Below are 23,816 nucleotides of genomic sequence, written 5' to 3'. Positions count from 1 at the left end.
AGCAGACTGATTTAAGTCACAAAAAGGGAATAAATTCAGCAGGGAGCTTGTAATCTGAACATGGTGGATGGCAGCCCAGCAGTCATTTTGGGCTATAAGTTATAGAAGCTATGCCCAAGGCAGTGAAGCCGATGAGAGGAACTCAGGTCCTTAATGATTCTCAAATCATCAGCAAAACCGGTACCTAAGTTAGAAATATACCCGTTTGACTGAGACCATGTGTCTTGTAGTCTTACAAGAAGATTTTTGTAGTCCTGTAAAAACCTAATAGTAATAGACCAATATTTCCTTTGTCATCAATGAAAATGCAAATAAGAATTGTCAAAATCCTTAGTTTGGCACACACTCTCTCATCATTTCTTTATCTTTGCTCATTGCTCAAAGTATATCTTAGCTTTAAGTTGCATCCATAAAGAACCAGAAGGGTTCTTATACAATCCCACCTTTGCAAAACTGCTTGGAACGCCTAAATCTTTCTCTATCTGTCCTTCAAATCTCACCTCCTTCAAAATCCTTTTCTGGGAACCAGAGTTATAGTACACTAGGGAAGGCACTTGCCTTGCACACAGATGACCTGGGTTAAATATGCTTTTGTTATTTTAACCTTTGATTTTTAAAAATCCTTTCCAGTCAAACTTCCCATAAAACTAAATGTTTTAATATTAAAGAGGATCAACATTGGCAGGCATGGCATAGATATAAATTGCTTTTTTTCTCCCTTCACTTTGATAGTGCAGTTTATGGAGGTTGCACGGCTGATTGTGTGTGTTGCTTACACGTACTTTCTTGGTGATTCTCTGCAGGCCACAACAGCAGTGCCAGGGATCATACTTGATGTGGGGCAGTGCTGGGCTAGAGCTCTTGACCTCATGCAGTCAAGGCAGAGTGCTCTTCATTGAGCAATGTCCCTGGCCTAGGATTGCATTGAAAACAAACTACTATATAGGTCCAGAGAGAGAGAGCACAGGAGGGAAGGCACTTGTCTTGTGTGTTGCTGTAGTAACTACAACCCTGGTTTAATCCTTGGCATCTCCTAAAGAAGGTCCCCTGACCACTGCCAGTGGTCACTGCTGAGCAGAGCCAGGAGTAATGTCTCCCCCTTACCCCCTGCTCTGCTTCTGGGTTTGGCTCCTCCCCTTCCCCCCCAAAGTACACATTATGGTATTTTTCAAACAAGTGACAGACATATCTTTTCTGTAAGATGAAATAATGATTTTCCTTTCTTACATTTTTCAGATTTTATTTGATAATATATATTGTTTTTTGGCCACACCTGGCAGTGCTCAGGGCTTACTCTATCTCTGTTTAGGGATAATTTCCTGGCAGGCTTGAGGGACCATATGGGGTGCCAGGAATGGAGCTGTGAGCCACATGTGTTCACCTACTGTACTACCATTCTGACCCTCTAATTTTCTGTATTAATTGATTCATGAATTGGGTAGCATCCTGTTTAGCAAGTTGAGGGGTCTTTGAGGAGCTGTACAAAATGGAAAAGTTTTGTTATTTGGGTTTTGGTTGGACTGGAGCGATAGCACAGTGGGTAGGCGTTTGCCTTTTACGCAGTCAACCCAGGTTCAATTCCTCCGAAAGAAAATACAAAATTGCATTAAATATCTAGAAATGAGACCAGGATCCATAACATAGATGGAAATAAAACATCCACAAGAACTTTACAGGAAATTGACTATAAAGAAGTCTTTAATGAGATGACCATAGCAGCAATGACAATAAAAATAAAAATAGGGACTAACATCAAATGGGATTACATCAGATTAAAAAGCTTCTGCATAGTAAAAGAAATTCAAGCTCTAATAAAAAAAGACACTATTTGGGAGAAAATATTTGCACATAACATGAGATAAAGGGTTGATATCCAATATTGTAATGTACTCATAAAACTCAACAACAACAAAATTTCAGTGACAGCATTCACAAATGGAGTGAGATGAACACTTTCCAAAGAAGACATATTGATGGCATATGACAAAATACTCATCATTGAGCATCACTCCTGATTAGAAAAATGCAATCAACACAACATTGAAATATTATCTCATGTCAATAAGAGAATGGCATGTATCAAAAGTCTGGAAACAGTGGGAATTGGCAGGATTGTGGTGAGAAAGAAACCCTCATCCACTATTGGTGGGAATATTGTCTGGTTCAGTATAGAAAACAGAATAAAGATCTCTCTCTCTCTCTCTCTCTCTCTCTCTCTCTCTCTCTCTCTCTCTCAAAGAAATATAATTTCCATACCACCCAGCATTAGTTAGTTCTTCCTGCACTAACACGTGCCTCAGAGACCTGGGCCCTATGCAAGCAGGATGAGAAAGCTATTAGGGTATCCCAAAGAGGAATCGAAAGAGCTATGCTGGGAATATCATGTCTCACTCAAGTGAGAGAAGGAATCCGGAGTTCTGACCTCCGTCGACGGTCAAAAATCAGGGATGCTGTCTCGTTTGCCAAGGCATCAAAAATCAGATGGGCCGGTCATGTAATGCGGTTCAGAGACGATCGTTCGACTAGAGCTGTTACAGACTGGATTCCACGGGACGTCAGAAGACCTCGTGGACGCCCTTCAACTAGATGGTCAGATTTCTTCGTTAAATCTCTGAATGAGCGATTTGAGGCTCTTTCTGTTCCTAGAGCGAGCAGGTATCATTGGACTACACTAGTTCCCGACAGGGACAAATGGAGATGTTACTGGCACCCGCTCGAGCAAATCGAAGATCAATGGGACTACAAGTGATACAAGTGATACCCAGCACTAGCCACTTCTTGGCGTTTACTCCCCAAACACAAAACCGTTAATTCAAAAGTACACCTGTGTTCATTGATGCACTTAGTACAATAGCCAAGAAATGGAAACAACCCAAATACACAACTACAGATGAATGGATCAGGATTTTGTGGTATATGTACATAGAATAATATGCAGCTCTAAGAAAGAACACAGTCATGAAATTTGCTTTGACGTGGATAGATATGCTGAGTCAGTCAGAAGGAAATTGAGTCGTTGGTGATAGTGTGGTTTGAAAGGGAGGAGATTTGAGGTTCTCAGGGGAGGGAGTTGGGTAGATAAAGTGGTGATGTGTATTGTGTTGGCATTATGTGCGTGACCAGGCATTGTTATCAGTATTGTAAACCACAGAATCTCAATTAAAAGCATTTTTAAAGAACACATAATACTTTATTGGTTCTTGGATCACACCAAGTAGTGTTTAGGCTTACTCCTGGCTCTGAGCTCAGGGATCACTTCTGGTGGTTCTGGAGACCATATGGCATGGCAGGGATCAGATCCAGGTCAGCTATGTCCAGGGCAAAGGATTGGATGCTCTGATCCAAAAGCACCCAGTGCTTTAGTGTTCTTGACTGTTTTTCCTACCAAGGCCTCATTCTGACATTTTTTCCTTCTGTGGCTCTTCTGTTCTGCTGTTGATCCCTTAGTCTTTTGTCATGGCTTCCCATTTAGAGTTTTTACCGTAACCCTTTGGTGACCAAAGAGGGACCAACAAGGGAGCCATATGGGCCCCAGTTGAGAAAGGCTGCTTTAAACCAATGACAAATTTAAATTTGTCATGGCTGCCAAGGGGACAGGCTGGGAGTTAGCAGGGAACCTGGGGACACTGGTGGAGGGAAGGGGACATTGGTGGTAGGATTGGTGTTGAACATTGTATGTCTAAAACAACTCTGTTATGAATCATAGTATAATAAAATTAAAATTTAAAATTAAGAAAAGACTTGATAAAAACTACCATTTAAGTTTAAGTGTACAGTTCAGTGACATTAAGTACATTCATACTTTTTTTTGTTATTTTTTTTTGGGGGGGGGCCACACCTGGTGATGCTCAGGGGTTACTCCTGGCTCTGCATGCAGGAATCATTCCTGGTGATGCTCAGTGGACCATATCAGATGCTAGGGGTCAAACCTGGGTTGGCTTCATGCAAGACAAATGCTCTACCCATTATACTATCTCTTTGGCTCCTGGACATTCATATGGTTGTTCTACCACCGCACCATCTTCCTACAGAACTTTCTTTATCTTGTGATATTGAAGTCTGTAACTGTTGTTGTTGTTGATTTGGACTATACTTGGTGAGGCTTGGGGGTTACTCCCGACTCTGCACTCAAGAATTACTCCTGGCTGTGCTTGGGGGATCATATGGATGCCAGGAATTGAGCTCTGTTGGCCTTGTAAAAAGCAAGCTCTCCCTGCTGTACTATTTCTCCAGCCTGAGAAACCTGTAACTGTTAGAGAAAAACTTCTTGTTTCCCTTTTGCAACCCCTGGCTACAATCAACCTTTTATCTCAGCAATTTTTACTGCACTAAGTAGGTACTTTACATAGTCAGAATCATACAGGATTTTGCCCTTTGTGATTGCCTAGCGTAATATCTTCAAGATTACCTCAGGTTATAGCATGTGTTAGAGATTCCTTGTTTTTGAGGACTGAATAAAATTTCTTTGTATTTACGTATTAGATTTTGTTTATTCATTGAGACTTGGGTTGTTTTTGACTTTTGGCTCTCGGTAATAATATTACTATAAACAGGGATGCATAGATATATTTTGAGAATCATTGCTTTTTTTGGGACCAGTGGGTCAGACACTTGCCTTGCCTGCATCCAATCTGGGCCCGATCCCCAGCATGCCATATAGTTTCCTGAGCACTCCCAGAAGTGATTCCTGAGTGCAGAGCTAACCCCTGAGCACCACTGGGTGTGACCTCAAAACAGAACAAGACCGAAGAAAAAAAGAAGAGAATCACTGTTTTCAACTCTGGCTATATACCCATAAGTGAAATAACTAGAAAGTATGTTAATTAAAGTATGATAATTCTATTTTTAAAAATTTTGAAAAACTGCCATACTATTTTCCTTAGCAACTGTTCCATTTTACTTTCTTACCAGCGGTACATACAAATTTCCATTACTTTCTTCCATTAAAATAATTCTTTTTTTAGGGCAAGAGAGGTAGTATGGGGGTTAGGGCACTTTGCCTTTCATGTGGTCAGTCAGAATGGATTTGATCATCAGTACCACATACGGTTCTTGGAGCACAGAGCCAGGAGTACATCCTGAGCACTACAGGTTGTAAACTGTCTCCCACCTCCCACCATTTTTTTTTTTTGTAGTATCCATCCAAATGGGTATATGGTATTATCTCATTGTGCTTAATTTATATATTTTCAGTGCCTGGGCTCTAACCTAGGGCTTCATACATGCAAGGCAAATGCACATGTGAATCTCTGGGACTATATGGGATGCCGGGGACTGAACCCGGGTCAGCCACATACAAAATTACTGTACTCTCTGGCTTTTTTCCCCCCTACTTTTTACTCTACTTTCCCCCTTATCTCCCCTTTCTGAGATTTCACTCTTTGGTTGGGGACTTACCCATATTTTTGTTGTATTTCCTGTTGGAGGTCACATTCCTGACCTCGATGATTGCACATTCTTCTTTTGATGTGTTGCTTGCCTTGCTTCAGGTCTACCCCTATCTGTGCTAGGGGGACCATGCATTGCCTGAAGTCATCTGGGCTTCTGTATGCAAAGCATGAACTCTAGCCCATTGTCTCTATTGCCTTAGGAAGCTTTCTTTTTCTCCTCCTTCCCCTCCCCTCTCTCCCCTCTCTTCCTTTCCCTTCCCTTCCTCATTTTTTTGGACCATGCCTGACAATGCTCAGGGGTTACTCCTGTCTGTGCTCAGGAATCACTCCTAGTGTGCTCAGGGATTGAACCCAGGCCAGGCACATGCAAGGCAAGTGCTCTACCCTCTGTACTATTGCTCTGACCCTCTTTCTCAATTTTGCAGGGTTGTTGAGCCACATCAGGTGAAACTTGGGTATTCCCTGGCTAGGTGCTTGGGTGCTTCGAGTGGTGCGTGGGGCACCGTAAGTCAGAAATAGAACTGCTGGGCTGCATGCAAGGGCAAGCTCCTTAAACCCTGTAACATTTCTTTAGCCCCCTAGGAAGTTTTCTCTGGCTCCTGTTTCTTGTGAGGATAGAACTGTAATTATAATCAGAATTATGAGGACCCAAGGTATTTCATAATACTTGTAGAGCTCATAGAAATGTGTATGGCACATTACATTTCCTAGTTTAGTAAAAGCAGACTTCACTGCCATCACCTTTTTTTTAGGTGAGGATTTAAGCACTTGATTTTTTGAAAGAAATAAAATATGTAAGTAATTATTTTTGCCTTAGATATTTTGTATGTCACAGCACCACTTTAGAAGATAGTATGGACTCTTAAGATTGGCTTGGATATTCGATATGCCAAAAACAGTAACAAGTCTCACAAGGAAGACATTACTGGTGCCCACTCAAGCAAATCAATGAACAACGGGACAACAGACAGTGCTATTAAGAGAAGATATATTTCAAGTAGATAGTGCTGGGAAAATTGCTAAATTAATTATACGATCTTCTAATCTTTTGGGCACTATAACTTTACGGCTGCCATTTAGCCTTGACAGTACTCTGGATACATTTGGCCAGCTCAGCCTTTTTGCTTTGCTTCTTTGGGATTCTCCACATAGAATCCTAAATTCTTTGGCTTGGCACTCTATATTCCCTCTAGTTCTTAGTTAACAACTTTTGTCAAGTGAGTATTTGCATCAAACCATTTTAGATTTTTGTAAAAGAGCAATCTGTGACATAAAATTTTAAATAACCTCATTTCACTGTAAACCTGAGAGATGGAGTCATCATTCCATGACCTAATAGAGCTAAAATTTGAACTTCAGCTGCCTGATTATAACTAGGGCAATCTTTGTTTGATTTTTGTTTTGGGGCGACACTGGGCAGGACTCAGGGCTTACTCCTGGCTCTGCACTCCGGGATCACTCCTGGCAGTGTCCTGGGACCATATGTTGTGCTGGAGATAGAACCGGGGTCAACCTCGAGCAAGGCAAGCACCCTACCCGCTTTACTATTGCTTCAGTTTCTAGGGTTACTGTTTTACAATACTTAAAAAAAAAATCCTGACATCATCATATTTGAAAACAGTGCTTTATTCTTATTTTGTGATGCTTTTAAGAATTTCTAAATATTGCATAAATTAACATTTCCTTTTTCAAGATGTAGCACTGTCGCCCCATTGTTCATTGATTTGCTCAAGTGGGCACCGGTAACGTCTCCATTGTGAGACTTGTTACTGTTTTTGGCATATCAAATATGCCATGGGTAGTTTGTGGGATACTCTTGGTAGCTTGCCGGGCTCTCCGAGAGGGACGGAGGAATTGAACCTGGGTTGGCCGTGTGCAAGGCAAATGCCCTATTCGCTGTGAAAATGTATTGGATAATACTATTTTCCTTTTGTTTTATGGGCCACACCCAAATGTGGGCTTCTTCCTGGCTGTGTGGTCAGGGATCACTCCAGCTTAGGGTATCAGGGTACTAGCTTAGGGTACCATATGAGGGTGCCAGGGATTAAATCAGTTTGGCTACATGCAGAGCAAACACCTTCCCCTCTGGCCCATAGGTAGTAAATTTTATCTTATTGTTTTCTTCATACAATAGCTACATTCTGTAGTCTTTTACCTTTGTCAGCAAAAAAGAATGAAATGAAACTAGAGATATAAATATTTTACTTGACGAAATCCTTAGATTTTTTTCATGAATGCTTTCTGGAAAAATTGTTTCTGTTGCTTGCTTATATTAAAGGGCTGGAGCTATAGCACAGCGGTTGGGCGTTCGCCTTTCACGTGGCTGACCCGAGTTCGATTCCTCTACCCCTCTCGGAGAGCCCGGCAAGCTACCGAGAGTATCGAGCCCGCGTGGCAGAGCCTGGCAAGCTATCCGTGCGTATTGGATATGCCAAAAACAGTAACAATAAGTCTCTTAATGAGAGATGTTACTGGTGCCCGCTTGAACAAATCGATGAGCAATGGGATGACAGTGACAGTGACAGAACAAAAAGGAAAGGTGGGATGAAGAGGAGGACTAGAAATGACATGGGACAGGGCTGAAGCGATGGTACACAGGTAGGGTATTTGCCTTGCATGCTGCCGACTCCTGTTTGGTCCTGGCACCCTGAGCCCACTAGGAGTATTCCTGAGCACAGAGCCAGGAGTAAGCCCTGAGCATTTTTGGGTGTGGCCCAAAGATAAGACAAATAAAAAGCTTTTTTTTTTTTTTTTTTTTGGGTCATACCCATCGATGCACAAGGATTACTCCTGGCTCATGCGCTCAGGAATTACTCCTGGTGGTGCTCAGGGGACCATATGGGATGCTGGGAATCAAACCTGGGTCAGCTGCATGCAAGGCAAACTCCTTACCCGCTGTGCTATTGTTCCTGCCCCAACAAAATGCATTTTTAAAAAAATAAAAAAATAACACAAGGTCAGTGTCTGGCAGGAGTGGGGCCAGGAGTGTTTTGGGATTTGGGAGATTGTGAAGCTGCAGTAACTTTGTACGTCCAAACTGTAAGTGTAGGGGGCCATAGAGATAGTATAGTGGGTGAGGGACTTACCTTGCATTCGACCTACCTGGGTTTGATCCCAGCACCCCATATGGTCCCCTGGGTGCAACTGAGTGTGACTGTCTCCTACCCCCCAAACACTAAATTGTGGGGCCAGAGATATAATAGAGGCATTAAGGTAATTGCTTTGCTCGCTTGTGGTTGATCCTGGTTTGATCAGCAGCATCTCATATGGTCCCCAGCACAGAGCCAGGTTAGCTCTTGCTAGGTAGCACTGCCAGATGTGGCCTCAACAAACAGCAACAACACCAGCCCATCAGCTTTCTTGTCATTATGTTACCGAAAATAGAAGTACTTTTCTGAGATATATATGTATACAGAAAGATTCACCATATACTGCCTAGGATATGTAGTACTTTGCTTGTTTCAGTATTAATGTCAGAGTTAAATTAAATCTCGGCATCAGAGTATCTTTGCTGTTCTAGTTTTCCCTGTTCTCTTGTCTCCTTTGCTTCCCCCTGTTTTGCCAGTAATCTCTAGTCTTAACAAAGAATCTATCACAAAGTACAGGGCCTATTATACTGTTTTGTGAGATATGTTTATAAAAGTTATTTTTTTTTTTATATTCCTGATATGTGTTGGCTCTCTGACAGGACTTAAAAAATTTAGATGGTTCTATTTGGCGTATGTGATTTCACATTCTGTTGCTCTTTTAGGTATTTTTGTTAGTATAAATCACTTCTTTTAGTGAGAATATAAATCAGTTTAGGTTTAAGTTTTGCTTCTTTTGTGTAATTGGTTGCATAATATAAAATGAACTTTGAGGGTTAGGGAGGTAACTTAAAAGGCTGGAGACCTGGGTTTGATTCTCTGAGCACTGCTGGGAGCAACTTCTGAACACCAAATTGGGGGTAATCCATAGCACTGCTGGGTATGGACCAAAAGCCAAAAAAATTAAAAAAAAATTTTTTTTTAAAAAAAAGGAGCTTTGAATGTTATCAATATATTGTTGATTTGCTCATTGCCAAATGTAAAATCAGATTTCCCTGGCAGATATGTAGATTTGTGATAGGCATTTGGCATTTTATGTTTTGGGCAGTGTAACTGTAAATCTACATAAATTTCTCTGCCTTTTGCCTCTGCTGTGTTCATAGATTCCAGGAGGGCTTCGTGTATGGACGGCAAGCGTTGGAGGTAGCAGACTTTTCAACAGAAGGTAAAGCAGTGTTGCCTTCTGGTGTCATTGTATGTGTGTGCTGGGTTGGTTATTTGATAGGTGAGAGTTTTTCACAAATGTTATCACAAAATAATTTATACAGCGATGCAGCAGATAATTAATTTTTACCAAAATCAGTGCCCAGTTAACTTGTGTAATTTTATTCAGTACTACTGAAATCCATTAAAAATAAAAAAGAGAAAACTCTACATTGAACTTGGATCTAAATTTCACACTCTTTGCAGTTAACTAAAGAGGAGTGATTAGTGGAATGTATAGTGTATAGTATCAGACTTTCTCAGACCCATCTTAACTGTGATTTCTTCCCGGGAAGGTGTCCAAGTCATTATTCACAGGCTGTGTTCCTCCTGCTGCTCCTTTCACTGAAAGATTGCTTGACAATACACACAGAGGCAGCTCGGGCGATGACTCATGGCTTGAGGACAGACATTCTTGCTCTGGGTCTCATGTGCCAGAAAGGTTGAGTTTCCAATATGCTAATTACCTCCATCTTCAGAACTTATTAATATGCTCTTCTCTAAACAAGTTAGTTCTTGTTTCCATAGAGAAGTAAACACATCCCACATACTCGTAAAATGTGTTTTTATAAAGACTTTCTTAATGAGTTGCTTTTAAAGAAAATAATGGGACTAGATATCAGAAATTCTGACATACCTTTTCTCAGTAGTGCTTCTTTGTTTTGTTCTTTAATAATAATAAAAAATTTTCTTCCCTCTTCCCTGTGTTGTTGTTAATGTTAATTGAGGTGGGGGGGACACCATCCACTCTCCTAGCTGAGGTGCTTGAATGCTCTGCTCTTAGCTACAGTGCTCATGGGGGGTTGAGCAGGTCACTGCTGCACACATCCAGCTGCAGTGCTCATGGGGGTTTGTGGTCCTCTACCTCTGATGTTTGCGCCTGTGCACAATGGAGGTTGCACGTCCAGGCTGTGGTAATTTGCACATCTTTCTTTTTTTTGGGGAAAGTGGGGAGAGGGCGTTTGGGTTACACCCAGAAATGCTCACGGGTTATGCCTGGCTCTCCACTCCGGAATAACGCTTGGTGGTGCCAGGGAACATATGAGGTGCCAGGGAATTACATCTGGGCCAACCACATGCTAGGCAAGTGCCTTAGCTGCCGTACTATCTCTCCGGCCCCTGCACATCTCTTTAGTTGCAGTGCTGACCAGGGCATGCAGCCCTTACTGTGCTTGCAGATGCCTGGCTGTGCTGTGGCTAGAATTTGCTTGTGGGGCTGGATATGACAGAAGGCAGATGGCAGATGGCCAACCTCAAACAGCAGAGTTTCCAGGATTGTATTTTTAAGTAAAGGGAAGGGTAAGGATAATTTCTTTCTTAAAAATATTTTTCCCTTGGTTATACAAGATTCAGGGTCACACACTTGTGGTGCTCACTGTGGCCCCTGGGGCATCCCACCAGCGTATTGTAGGATTGCACTTGATGGTGTCAGGCATGCTGGGCAGGTACAGAGCACATAGCTGGGCCCCTGACACTTCCTTTCCAAGTTGTATTTTGTGTTGACAGTGTACCATGATATGGAGCCACTGTTGCAATAGCAGACAGAATAGTTTCATTGTATCACTGTATCACTGTGGTCCTGTTGCTCATCAGTTTGCTCCAGTGGGCACCAGTAACATTTCCCTTCACTGTTGCATTCAGGGTCAGGGGAATGAGGCCCAGTATTGTTACTGTTTTTGGCATATTGAATACCCCGCAGGTAGCTTGCCAGGCTCTGCGGTGTGAGATTCTGCATGGCTCTCTTCCGGGAGCTTTGTTTTATAGCCTCTGGATCTTGGCTGTTGATGAGATTACATGGTGCCGGGGGGCGGGGGGGCAGTTTGTGGATGTGACTGCCAAGCTGCTGGAAAATTGGGGATCTGGGTGGAGGAGGCCCTGTCCTGATCCGAGCAGGCTTGGAGATCTCAGCCATGAGGTCCTGCATATCTGGGTTCCTCTGATGGTTCCTTCATGCGTGAGGCTCGTCTGAGCATGTGGAGAGTGGCCTTGAGCATGGCTATGGCTGGGTTCTGGAGGTTTTCAGCTGCAGGGGCTCTGCTTGGGGCGGGGAGGGAAACTCAACCCACCCCCCTCTGAGGAGGCCCCCGTGTAGACAGTCTGGTGCAGGGGCAGGAGATTCTGCCAATAGTTTCACTACATTAAGCAAACTGGGCTTTATCTGTTCATCTCTGGCTTTCCCTCCCTTTGAGCCCCCAGCATCCTGAGACCTTTAAAAAAAATCTCTGTAATTTGACCATTTTTAGTTTGTTGTAGCTGAAATTATATAGTATGTAGCCTTTTCAAGAGTGATTTTTCACTCAGTTATCAGTGTTTAAGATTCTTCCCAGCCCTTTGATAGCTTGGCTGTTCATTTCTTTGTAGCCGTAAATAATATCCCATTGTCTGGATGTACCACAGCTAATTTTTCCATTTGACTCTTGGTCACCTCCAAGTTTTGGCAGTTGGGAGTAAAGCTATTGTCAGCATTTGTGTGCGAAGTGTTGCTTGGGCATGAACTTTCAATTCACTTTTTATTGTATTTCTTTCTTTTTTTGCCAGTTTTTGACTTTTTTTTTAAAAAAAATTTTATTGAATCACCATGTGGAAAGTTACAAAACTTTCAGGCTTAAGCCTCAGTTATACAATGCTAAAACACCCATCCCTTCACCAGTGTACATATTCCACCACCAGGAACCCCAGTATACCTCTCCCCCACCCTGCCCCCCACCCCCCGCCTGTGTGGCTGATAAATTTCACTTTACTTTTCTCTTTACTTTGATTACATTCAATATTTCAACAAAAGACTCACTATTATTGTTTGGAGTTGCCCCCTCCCCCCAAAGTCAGACCTGTTGAAAAGGAAGCATTTGATAATTTGTTTTCCATTGCTGACAGTGAAGAGATATGAGGTTTTGGATTTCTGTATTTTAATATTTTAGTAACTAAGTTCAGGGAAATTTCTGCCAGAAATTGCATCACTGCAAGCTTGTACCTCCCTTTTGTGGTCGTCATAAGATGGCGGCCGGGGCTCAGTTCATAGTCTAGAGACATTTCTGCAAGAAGCTGCTGGTGCCCAAAATAGTTTAGCTGGCCTCTGGGGCCATGGTCGTGCATCAGCGGAGAGGCTGCACACGTGCTGCCGCCGGGGTTACATCTTGGCGGAATGTATTTATTTCTTCTTGCTGTTTTTGTGCCACGATGGCTTGCTCAGGGCTTACTCCTGGCTCTATGCTCAAGGATCATTCCTGGCACGCTTGGGGGATCATATGGGATGTTGGGAATTGAACCCAGGTTGGCTGAGTGCAAGGCAAGTGCCTGCCTGTATTTCTCTGGCTCCATCAATTCACTTAGTTAAATACCAACACCGAAGTGTGCAATTGCTGTGTCCCATAGGAGAATGGTTTATTTTTGCAAGAATTAGCCAAACTGTTGTCCATAGTGGCTATATCCTATTTCACACTCAGTACACAACTTCAGCAGCTTTCAGTGTTCTCAGTAGTTTTGAATTTTAGCTGTTCTAGTAGGTTTTAGTAATATCTGATTATTGTTTTACTTTGAAATCCTCTAATGATACATGATGTTGAACATTTTTTTTTGCTTTATGCTTATTATCTACCTATCTTTGGTGAGGTATTCATTCAGACTTTTAGCTATCTTTATTTTTTATTTAAAATTTTAAATTATGTTTTATTTTCACAGTCTTGGGGTTTTTGCCAGGGGAGTGAGTATGCAGTATTTCTTATGCTGCCATTCCAGAAGTGGGATCTGCTTTTTTTTTTTTTTTTACTTTTAATAGTTCAGAAAATACAGTGTTGAGGGGCCAGAGTCATAGTACTTTTGTCCCGCATGTGGCTGACCAAGTTTGATACCTGGCATCCCATATGGTCCCTGAGTACCACCAGGAGGTGTTCCTGAGTGCAGAGCCAGCAGTGACCCCTGAGCACCCGGGGTGTCGCCCAAAAACAAAAAAAGGAATGACAGTGTTGCATTTTTACTTTGTAGAGGTTCATATTAATTTAATCCTTCTGAATAATAGTACAAAGACCTTAACCTAAAGATTTTTTCCCCTTTATCATCCTTATTATTATCATATTGGCTATTTTTAAATTGGGTCATCTGTTTTCATATGCTGAGGTTTGTTTTGTTTTGGGGCCACACCTGGTGATACTAGGTGTGGGAGGGCTACTCCTGGCTTTGTGCTTAGGAATGCTCCCGCAGTGCTCATGGGACCGTATGGTGCTGTGGATGCCACATATAAAGTGCTTTTCATGTGCTCAGCCATTTCAGTTATTTCTCTGACCCTTGGTTATTGAGGTTATTGAGTTTGAACTTTGTGGGTTTTTTTGGGGGGCGGGGGGTGGTCACACTGGTATTGCTCAGAGATCATTCCTAGCTGTGCACTCAGGAATTATTCAGGGTGATACTTGGAACTCTACGGGATTTTACCAGGGATCAAATCTGGGTTAGTTACATGCAGGGCAAGCACCCTGCCTACTGTACTATCTTTCCAGTAGAGTTTTCGCTATTGTGGGCTGGCACCACTTGGTCTGCCAGAACTTCACTGGGCACAACCCTCAACTACCACATCAGAAAGAGGCCCGTGAGGCACAGTCTGGTGTGACCAGAAAATACAACAGAAAAAGGGGGGGCTGGCGAAATAGTACAGGGTTAAGGTACTTGCGTTGTATGTGGCAGACCCTACTTCAGTTCTTGGTTTTGCCTATAGTCCTCTGAGCATAGCTAGAAGCAGCCCTGAGCACTCCTGGGTTTGGCCCCCAAGACCTCCTCCCACAAGTAACAGAGAGGTTATGTTTCTTGAAGTAGGGGAGTATTAATCTTCCAATTTTGTTCTTCAATATTGTATTGGCTATTTTGGGTCCTTGCCTCTCCATGTAAAATTACGGAGTGTGTAAGTGTCTGCAAAATAATAGGCTGGGATTTTGATTGGTTTTGTTTTGGGGCCACATTCATTGGTGCTCAAGGCTTACTGTTGATTCTCTGTTCAGGGATCACTTCTGGCAGTGCTTGGGGACCATCTGTCCTGTCAGAGATCGAACTTGGGTTTGCTACATGCATTGCAAGTGCCTTACCCTTGTACTATATTTCTGGCCCCTGACTGGGATTGTGGTGAGTGTGTAGATCAAGTTTGGTGCTCTGACTTCTGCTCTGTTCTAAAGCAACAAAGTGTCGAATTGCTTTGGGAATATACACTGAGTATCTCAATTTATATCTATGAATTTTACCAGGTTTTTAGCTTTCTGTGTGTAAATCTTGGCATTTTTTTTAGATTTATATCAGTATTTCATTTTTGAGTGTATTCTAGATGTATAGTATTTTAAATTTTCCTACTCAATCTTTCATTGCTGGTATATGTATATATATATGTATTATACGTATATTGCTCTGTCCAGGAGTATTATATTGGTTCTTTGGAATTTTCTCTTCATAGACACATATTATCTGAATATAGTTTTATTTCTTCCCTTTTAATCTGTGTGCTTTAGTTTCTTTACTTTTTATGTTAATTAGGACTTCTAGAATGATGTTTAATGAAATTTTAAAAAGGAATGTCATTGCCTTGCTCCTGATCTCAGTTGGAAATGTACTCTTTCTTAAAGAAGTGTGATAATCTAGATAGATAATTTTAATCAGTAGTATAAAAGGTGATCATATCAAGTGCAAAGATGATTCTTTGCCTCTCCAATCAGTTCCTTCCCTCCCTCACCTTAACTTTTGTTAAGAAAGATAATACTAAATTGATGGTTCTAAAGATATTTTAAATGGTAGGATTACCACTTTTTTAATATAATAGCTTATATTATATATGTGTACATTATACAAATGTACATTACTTAGTTCCATTATCATCTTTTCTGTAGGGCAAAGACTGTATTGTAAACCTCCTATTGTTCACCGTGTATTGTATTGTCCACTATGAATTACGGTAGGTTTAATTATTTATTGAATTAATTTGTAAGTTCTTTTGTAATTATTTCATTATTTCATTTGTACTCCATTGCAACTGAAGTTATTTCTAATAACAAATTTCATTACAAATAAAGTTATTTGTAATGAAATACATTATTATATTATTATTGCATTTCTAATTTTTTTTAATGTAGGAGTACTGCTATTTATTCAGCCACTTATTAAGCTGACTGAAACTGTCATGAACTCCACATTACTTTTAAAAAAATATTATTGAATATCCTTGAGATAAACCATTATAAAACTGTTCATGATTGGGTTTCAGTCATATAATGACCCAACACCCATCCCTCCACCAGTGTACATTTTTCTACCACCAATGTCCACTGTTTCCCTCCCACTATGCAACACCCCACCCCCAACCCTAAGCTTCCCTCTGTTTTTGTGATTATGGTTTGCAATATAGGTACTAAGAGGTCATTGTGTTTTTTCAGGTCGTTCAGTATTTTTATCAGGACAGTAGTGCTGGAGTAGCTTTTTTAACTGGATGGCAGATTTGGGGTGTGACTGCTAAGGTTTCAAGAAGTACAGGGATGTGGGGGAGTGGGGGGGCTAGCCCATCCTGACCCCAAGAAAACCTGGAGATTTAGTTACAAAATCCATATATCCAAATTTTCAGCAGATTATATCTCGATGAGGTAGGTCCTGAGACAGTGGAGTCAGGCTGGGGCCATGGTGGTGTTTTTGGATTGTGGAAGCCAGTGGCTGCTGGGGACTCTATTTGGATGGGCACCAGGCTGACCTGCCACTCTCCAATTTATCCCAGTCTGTTCAGCATTGCATGGGTCTAAGGATAACAGGCTTCTGATCTCTTTCAAAACTTATTTATGTATCTCTGAAGCAAGGCCGATAGAAGATGATGGCACTGGAGGTGGATCATGGGGGTGACTGCTGGTGCTTCTAGGAGTATAGGGAAGTGGGAGGAGGTAGCCCATTCCAACTCTGAGAAAACCTGGAGATTTCAGTCACAGAACTCACGTACCTGAATTCTCAACAGGTTAATATATTGGTGAGGTCTGTCCTGAGACGATGGAGTCTGGTTAGGGGCATAGCGGCGATTTTAGACTGTGGGAGCAAGTGGCTGCCAGGGGCTCTGCTTCTCTGGCGCCAGGCTGACCTCTGCCTCCCTCACCCCCAACCCCTGATTTACCCTGGTCTGCTTAGCCTTGCGAGGGTCCGAAATTAACTGCAGCTTTTGATCTTTTTTGAGACTTATTTATGGGTCTCTGAAGCAAGGCCAATAAATGAGCTTGTATAGCTGAGCCAGAGGTGGTTTGTGGGTGTGGCTCCCACATACCTAACTTTTGGCTGTTTAATTTCTCAGGAAACTTGGTCCAAAGTTGTTGGGATCCAGCCAGAGGCACAGCGGCAATTTTGGGGTGTCAGAAAGCTTGAAGGCACTATCAGGCTGCTGGTGCAATGGCTCCATGGGTCCAGGTTGACTGTTGGCGGCACCACACCCCTTCATTTGTAATTCTCATAGAAAAATTGTTAACTTTCATTTTATTGGAAAAAAAGCAGATAGACAGGTAGTTGGTGAGATAATTTTATTGTTATTTGAATTGTATTTTGATGACTATAAAGATATATGTATAGTAATTATATTACCTCTTAGGAAACTTATTATTGATGTTAAAAATGTTCACTTAAAATCACGTGTTCCATATGTATTTGTCAAAAACTTATGTCCCTTTCCAAGCATTTGAGCAAAAAGTTTACAACTTTGATGCAGGAACTGACATTTGCTGAGTGTATAGAAGTTGTTGGACACTGTACTGGGTACTTGACTATTTGAAATATTTTGGGGGGGTCATATCTGGTGGTGCTTAGGGGACCACGTGGTACAGATGATCGAATCTGTAACCAGATACGCAAAGTGTGTGCTCCAGCCCTTGAGTACCTCTCTTGGCTATCTTCCTTTCTTTGTCAGCAAGTTAATGATGGTTTTCTAGGTGCCATTTCATATCTTTTTAGTATGTCACCACACCATATCCAACACCAAAGTACCAGTGTCCTTCACCGCAGCCTGTAAGACCCCTGCCCAGCTTGCTTTTCCCCACCCCTTATCCCTCTGTTAATCTCAGTTCCCTTGCTTTGTTTCTTTATATCTGTTTATACAAAATAAAAACAAAAATATATTTATTTTAAAAATATATATTACTTCACTTATTTATATAAAATATAAACCCATTATATATAAATATACATTTATATATATATCCATATATTTTTTGATTTGTTTTGTTTGATTTGTTTTGTTTTGTTTGAGCACCCCGGCAGTGCTCAGGGCTTACTCCTGGCTCTGCACTTAGTCCTTCTGGTGGTGCTCATGGGACCACATGGGGTGTCGGGGATTGAACCGGGTTCATCTGCGTGTTAGGCACGTGCTCTACCTGTTGTGCTATAGCTCCAGCCTGTTTCTTTATATTTCATCTACAAGTGAGATTGTTATTGGTGGTGAGCCATTCGGTATTTATGTTTTTCTTCTGACATAGTTTGCTCAGCATGACCTCTACTTCATCCATGTCATTGCAAAGGCAAGATCTTATCTTTTCTTATAGTTGATTAGTGTTGTTGTGTATGTACTACATATTTATTCATTCATCTGTAGTTGGGCACTGGGTTTATTTTCATTATCTTGGCTATTTTGCAATGAATACAGTGTGCACATATCATCAAATTTATGAGTTATTGTGTTCTTTGGATATATGCCTAGAAGTGAAATTGCTGGATTATCTATTAGGTTTAATTTTGCTATTTTGGTAATTCTCCATATTTTTTGGATTGACAGTGGATTTATATTTTTACCAACCATGTTATGAGCATTTCTTTTTCTCCATACCTCTGCCATGTGCAAAGTTACTTTATACTATTATCCAAAACTGTAATGTAAAATAATAAGAAACAGTTTAATAGTGTTGACCCCCAAATCATGTAGTATATTCTATAAATATTATAGTCTTTCTATGAGTGGGATTCAGGATTCTTTTTCCAAATTGTTCCTCTGATGGAGGACCTTTTTTTTTTTGTCCGCACTTTTTTTTTTTTGTACTCACAGAGCACTCACAGGTGTGGCAAGGATTACTCCTGGCTTTGCACTTAGGAATCACTCCTGGTGGTGCTTGGGGGACCTTACGGGTTGCCAGGGATCAAACCCGGTCAATTGTGTACAAGGCAAACACCCTACCCACTCTGGCCCCTGATGTCTACTTTATGTACGTTTATATCTATGTCCCTGTTCTACTTTCTTCACCCTCTAAATCTGAGGTCCACCCAGATACCTTTTGGTATTCATTTAGACAGTATCACAATTCTTTAAACTTATATTACAAGTTTGTTCTTAACTTATTGAGTGTCATCATTATTATCACTCATTGTTCAAGGCAGAAACATTCTTTTTTCATTTTTCTTTGAAATGTCGGGGATCAACCCGGACCATCACACATGCGAAGCATATGCTGTGTTGCTGAGCCCTATCCTGGCTCTGTCTTCTTGTTTCTTAACCACAGGTTCTGTTGATAATTACTTCCTAGTCCACCTACGTTCTTCTTTTTCTGTTTTCACTGTCCTAATATAGACTGGTAGTCACTTCTTAAATTACTGCATAGGCCTTTAAACTACTCTCCTTGTGCTACCTTCATCTCAAACTATGCGGAAAAAAAAACCAACACAGATTGTCCTTGCCCTGGGGCTGACCTGGGTTCTATCCCTGGCACCCCATATGGTCCCCTGAATCTCACCAGAAGTGATTCTGGAACTCAGAGAGAGGAGTAAGCTCTGAGCACTGTTGTGACCCAAAACCCCAATCCCCCCCAAAGAACAAAAACACATACATTGCTTAAAATCCTTAGAAAAAAAAATCTTGGGATGAAGCTTCCTTACTGTTCTACTTCTTCACCTTTAATTTATTTCCCCCTATTCTAAACTGGCTTCATTGAACTTCAAGCATGTTGTGGTCGTTTGAGCTTTGACGAAAGCTGTTCCTATTTTTAAGTAGGGGAATAAGAGAACAATGAAGTTGCAGTGATGAAATAAAAAGCACAGACTCTGGAACTAGACTAGATTTGGGAAATTCTGAATATACAGCCTAACTTGCTGCAGACTGTCTCTTAATTTTTTTGTTTTTAGAATAGAATCTGTATCCTAATCCTAAAAGGATGATAATAAAACTTAGTTCAAGGCATGTTTTGAAAATTAAGAGTTGGGCCGGAGTGATAGTATAATGGGTAGGGTATTTGCCTTGCATGCAGTCGACCCGAGTTCAATCTTTGCCATACTGTATGGTCTCCCAAGCACCGCCAGGAGTAACCCCTGAGCAATTGCCAGGTGTGATCCAAAAAAAAAAAAAAAAAAAAAAAGTAAGAGTTAATGTGGGCCAGGGAGATAGTTCAGAAGGCTAGTTCACATGCTTTGCATGCAGGAAATCTTGATCCCTTGCACCCGTGGCTACTGAATTTGGAATAATTTAAATCAACTCATGTGAAAACTTTTGATTTTTTTTTTTTTTTAATTTTGATTTGGCCACACCTGGCAGTGCTTAGGCCTTAATCCTGGCTCTGTGCTTAGGGATAAGTCCTGGCAGGGCTCAGGAGACCTTTGTGGTGCCAGGCATTGAACCCGAGTCAGTTATGTGCAAAGCAAGCACCTTATCTCCTACTTCCAGCCCCTTATGAATACTTTTAAAGGAAAGTTGTTCTTCATACTTCATAGTTAACTTTTTTACCCTTTGATTTTTTCCCCTGTGATTATCAACATTTCAATTAAGATTCTTTGAAGGAATTAACTTTTCTCTTGAAGTGTATTTCTAAGATTATAGATTAGAAATGGTTCAGATTAAAATGGCTAGTTTGGGTTCTAGCAGGAATACATTTTTAGTTCTGGTTTATTGGAGGTATTTGATGATAGCTTGGTGGACTTCTGGCTCTGTTCTTGAGAATCACTCCTGAAAGTGCTCAGGGGTACTCTGCAGTGCCAGGGGACTGCATTGGGATCAGCCACATGCAAGGCCTGAATTCCTGTACTTTCCCTCCAGCACATGCTTAACTGTTTTAGGAAAACAGATTTTCTGAAAGGCAAAACCTTTTCTCTCTGTTCACAGCACTCCTGATTCTTATTTTCATTTCTTACTCTGATTTTTGGTTCATACCTGACGGAACTTGGATTACTCTTGGCTGTATGTTCAGAGATCACTTTTGGTCATGCTCAGGGGCCCATATGGAGTGCCAGGGATTAGACCAGGGTGGGTAGCCTGCACGGCAGGTGCCTTACCTACCCCATACTATTTCTCTAGCCCACAGCTCTGCTCATTATTTCTACCCCAAATTTTCCAAGGAATAGGTGTGAACCCCTCCATGTTGATCAGTTATCTGATACTAAAGTTACCTTATAATTTAACTCAGTTCTGATGCTAAGTAATTGTAGTTGACACAGATCACCCAGGTTAAGGACTTACAAAACTACTCCCACAGTGTTGGAGAAATCAGCCTCAAGTGTAACCTACATCATCAGTAACCTACAACTTCTGTCACTGTTGGGCCCATACTGGAGGTTTCCACCATTTCTTTCTCAGGTTCAATCCATTTGCTAGAGTTGCCTGCAGAACCTGAGAAATCTGTTTTATCTAGTCAATTACTAGTTTTACATAATGGGGAGCCTGGCAAGCTACCAAGAGTATCACACCCGCACAGTAGAGGCTGGCAAGCTACCCAGTGGCGTATTTGATATGCGATAAACAGTAACAAGTCTCACAATGGACATGCTACTGGTACCCGCTCGAGCAAATCGATGAACAATGGGATGACAGTGCTACAGTGCTACATAATGGATATATTAAATAATGCAAATAAATAATGAAATGCAAAATTTATTAGTTCTAGCTCTGGAAGGGACTTAAGCACAAGTACTATTGTTCTCATGGAGTTTTGGGGTGGAGATAGCTCAAAGGGCTGTAGTGCAAGGCCTGCCTGGGGACATCCTGATTGTGAACCACAGCACCACATGGGGCATCCCCAGTATTGGTGCTCGAGGACCTGGTGACCCCATAGCACCTCTGGGCCTGACGGTGGTGTCAGGTTGAACGTTGAAAATCTAGCCTTGTTCATCAAGTAATTTCTGTTCATCAAGAAATCTCTATGCCCTGAGCACTGCTTGAGAGAAAACCCCCCCCATGCTTATTTTTTTTTCCCATTTTTATTACTCTGGAGCTTTACTGGGAGCAAATGAAGTATTACAACCAAACATACTCTATGCTCTAATCACTGAGGAAATTACAGAGGCTTTAGGAGCTGTGAGTTAGGAGCCATAAATGACCAAAAATATCTCTTACTATATCACAGTATCACATTCTCTATTTTAAGATCAGTTTGAAGAACATACAAATCCAATTTTTATTGGAAGAACAGCCCTCAGTGGTCTAGATTTGGCAGTCTCTAGCAGTATGGTGAAAGCTATATATATTTAAATATTCAATGTTTTAGATGTCTGAATGATTAAATTCTCTTTAGAATATATATTTTCTTTTCTTTTTTTCTTTTGACCTTTTCGGCCACATCTTGTGGGCTCAGGACTTACTCCAGGCTCTGTCTTCAGGGACCTGGTGGACTCCTGGTGAAGCTCAGGAGACCATTATGCGGTGCCAGGAATCAAACCCAGGTTGACCCTGTGCAAAGCAAGTGTTTTACCTGTTCTTCTATTTCTAGACAATTCCATAATTGGAGATTTTTTATTTATTTTAATTATTGCACATGATTTAAGATTATCCTATGAAGACTGACATCTAAAAATTTACCAAGTTAGGGGCTGGAGTGATAGCACAGCGGGTAGGGTGTTTGCTTTGCACCCAGCCAGCCCAGGTTCGATTCCCAGCATTCCATATGGTCCCCTGAGCACTGCCAGGAATAATTCCTGAGTACAAAGCCAGGAGTAACTCCTGTGCATTGCCGGGTGTGACCCAAAAAGCAAAAAAATAAAATAAAATAAATTAAAATTTTCCAAGTTATTGATCTGGTCTGATTTTGTTAGATTTGAGAATCTAAGAAGATAGTTGATTTCTTGTCAATATTTAGATCTTGTCAATATTTATTTCTCAATAAATTAGTATTTGATTGGTAATGGCAATTTAGTTTTATTTTCCAGAATATTACTGGATTTTTTTTGCTTTTCGGGTCGAACCCGGAGATGCACAGGGGTTACTCCTGGCTTTGCACTCAGGAATTACTCCTGGCGGTGCTTGGGAGACCATACAGGATGCTGGGAATTGAACCGGGGTCGGCTGCGTGCAAGGCAAAAGCCCTACCCGCTGTACTACCACTCCATCCCCAGAATATTGCATTTTTATCAACTACATATGTGTGTGGTTTGCGTGTGTATGGGTGTATTTTTTTCACCAGTGCTAGTGATTGGACCCAGAGCCTCATTGAAACAATACTCTGGCTAGAAACCTCAGTCATCATTTAAAAAAAAAATTAATTGATTTTATTTTTGGGGGCTTTTGGGCCACACCTGGCAATGCTTAAGGCTAACTTCTGGCTCTGCTTTTAGGAATCACTCCTGGCAGCACTCAGAGACCACCTGTGGTTCTGGGTATGTACCTGGGATGACCACATGCAAGGCAAGTGCCTTGTACTGTTCCAGCAGTCACCTTTAATTATGCCTCTGACTGTAGCTTACCTCTGTGTGCATATTACACATGCACACAGAGGTAAGCTGTATGTACTCTATGTACCTCCCTACACATGTAGGGACACATTTATTTGTCAATATTTTGTTTTGTTTTGTTTTGTTTTGGAACCATACCTGGCTGGCAGTGCTCAGGGGACTATTTCATTCTGGGAATCCAAACCTGGCCTCCTGCATGCAAAGCATGTGCTTTATTTGCCTATTAAGATATTGCCCTGGCCCTCATCAAGTATTTCTTTAAAGTTTTATTTTTTTAATTCTTTTTAAAATTTTTTTATTAGTGAATCACCGTGAGGTACAGTTACAAACTTATGAACTTTCATGTTTGCATTTTGTTTGCATCCTTCCATCAGTGCCCATTCTCCTCCACCAATGTTCCCAATATCCCTCCCACCATCCCCACCCCAACCCCCACCACCCCAACTCCCACCACTCCACCCTGCCTCTGTGGCAGGGCATTCTCTTTAGTTCTCTCTCCTGTTGGATGTTGTAG

The 23,816-nt window shown here is 41.3% G+C and overlaps 1 protein-coding gene across 2 annotated transcripts in view; it reads left to right on the top strand.

The window, feature by feature from the left end:
• The window catches only part of CDK19 (cyclin dependent kinase 19), a 168,276-nt gene that overhangs the window by 29,745 nt on the left and 114,715 nt on the right, over window positions 1-23,816 (top strand). The window contains exon 2 of one of the 2 annotated variants that reach the window (XM_055135395.1): window positions 9,580-9,641. The exons of the other annotated variant lie outside the window; for it this stretch is intronic. The gene's annotated coding sequence lies outside the window, so the exon portion shown is untranslated. The remainder of the gene's footprint in view (window positions 1-9,579; window positions 9,642-23,816) is intronic. 2 annotated transcript variants of the gene reach the window in all.

Source organism: Sorex araneus, chromosome 4 (assembly GCF_027595985.1).
Source record: "Sorex araneus isolate mSorAra2 chromosome 4, mSorAra2.pri, whole genome shotgun sequence".
Taxonomy (NCBI): domain Eukaryota; kingdom Metazoa; phylum Chordata; class Mammalia; order Eulipotyphla; family Soricidae; genus Sorex; species Sorex araneus.
This window is presented reverse-complemented; position numbering and strand designations above follow the sequence as displayed.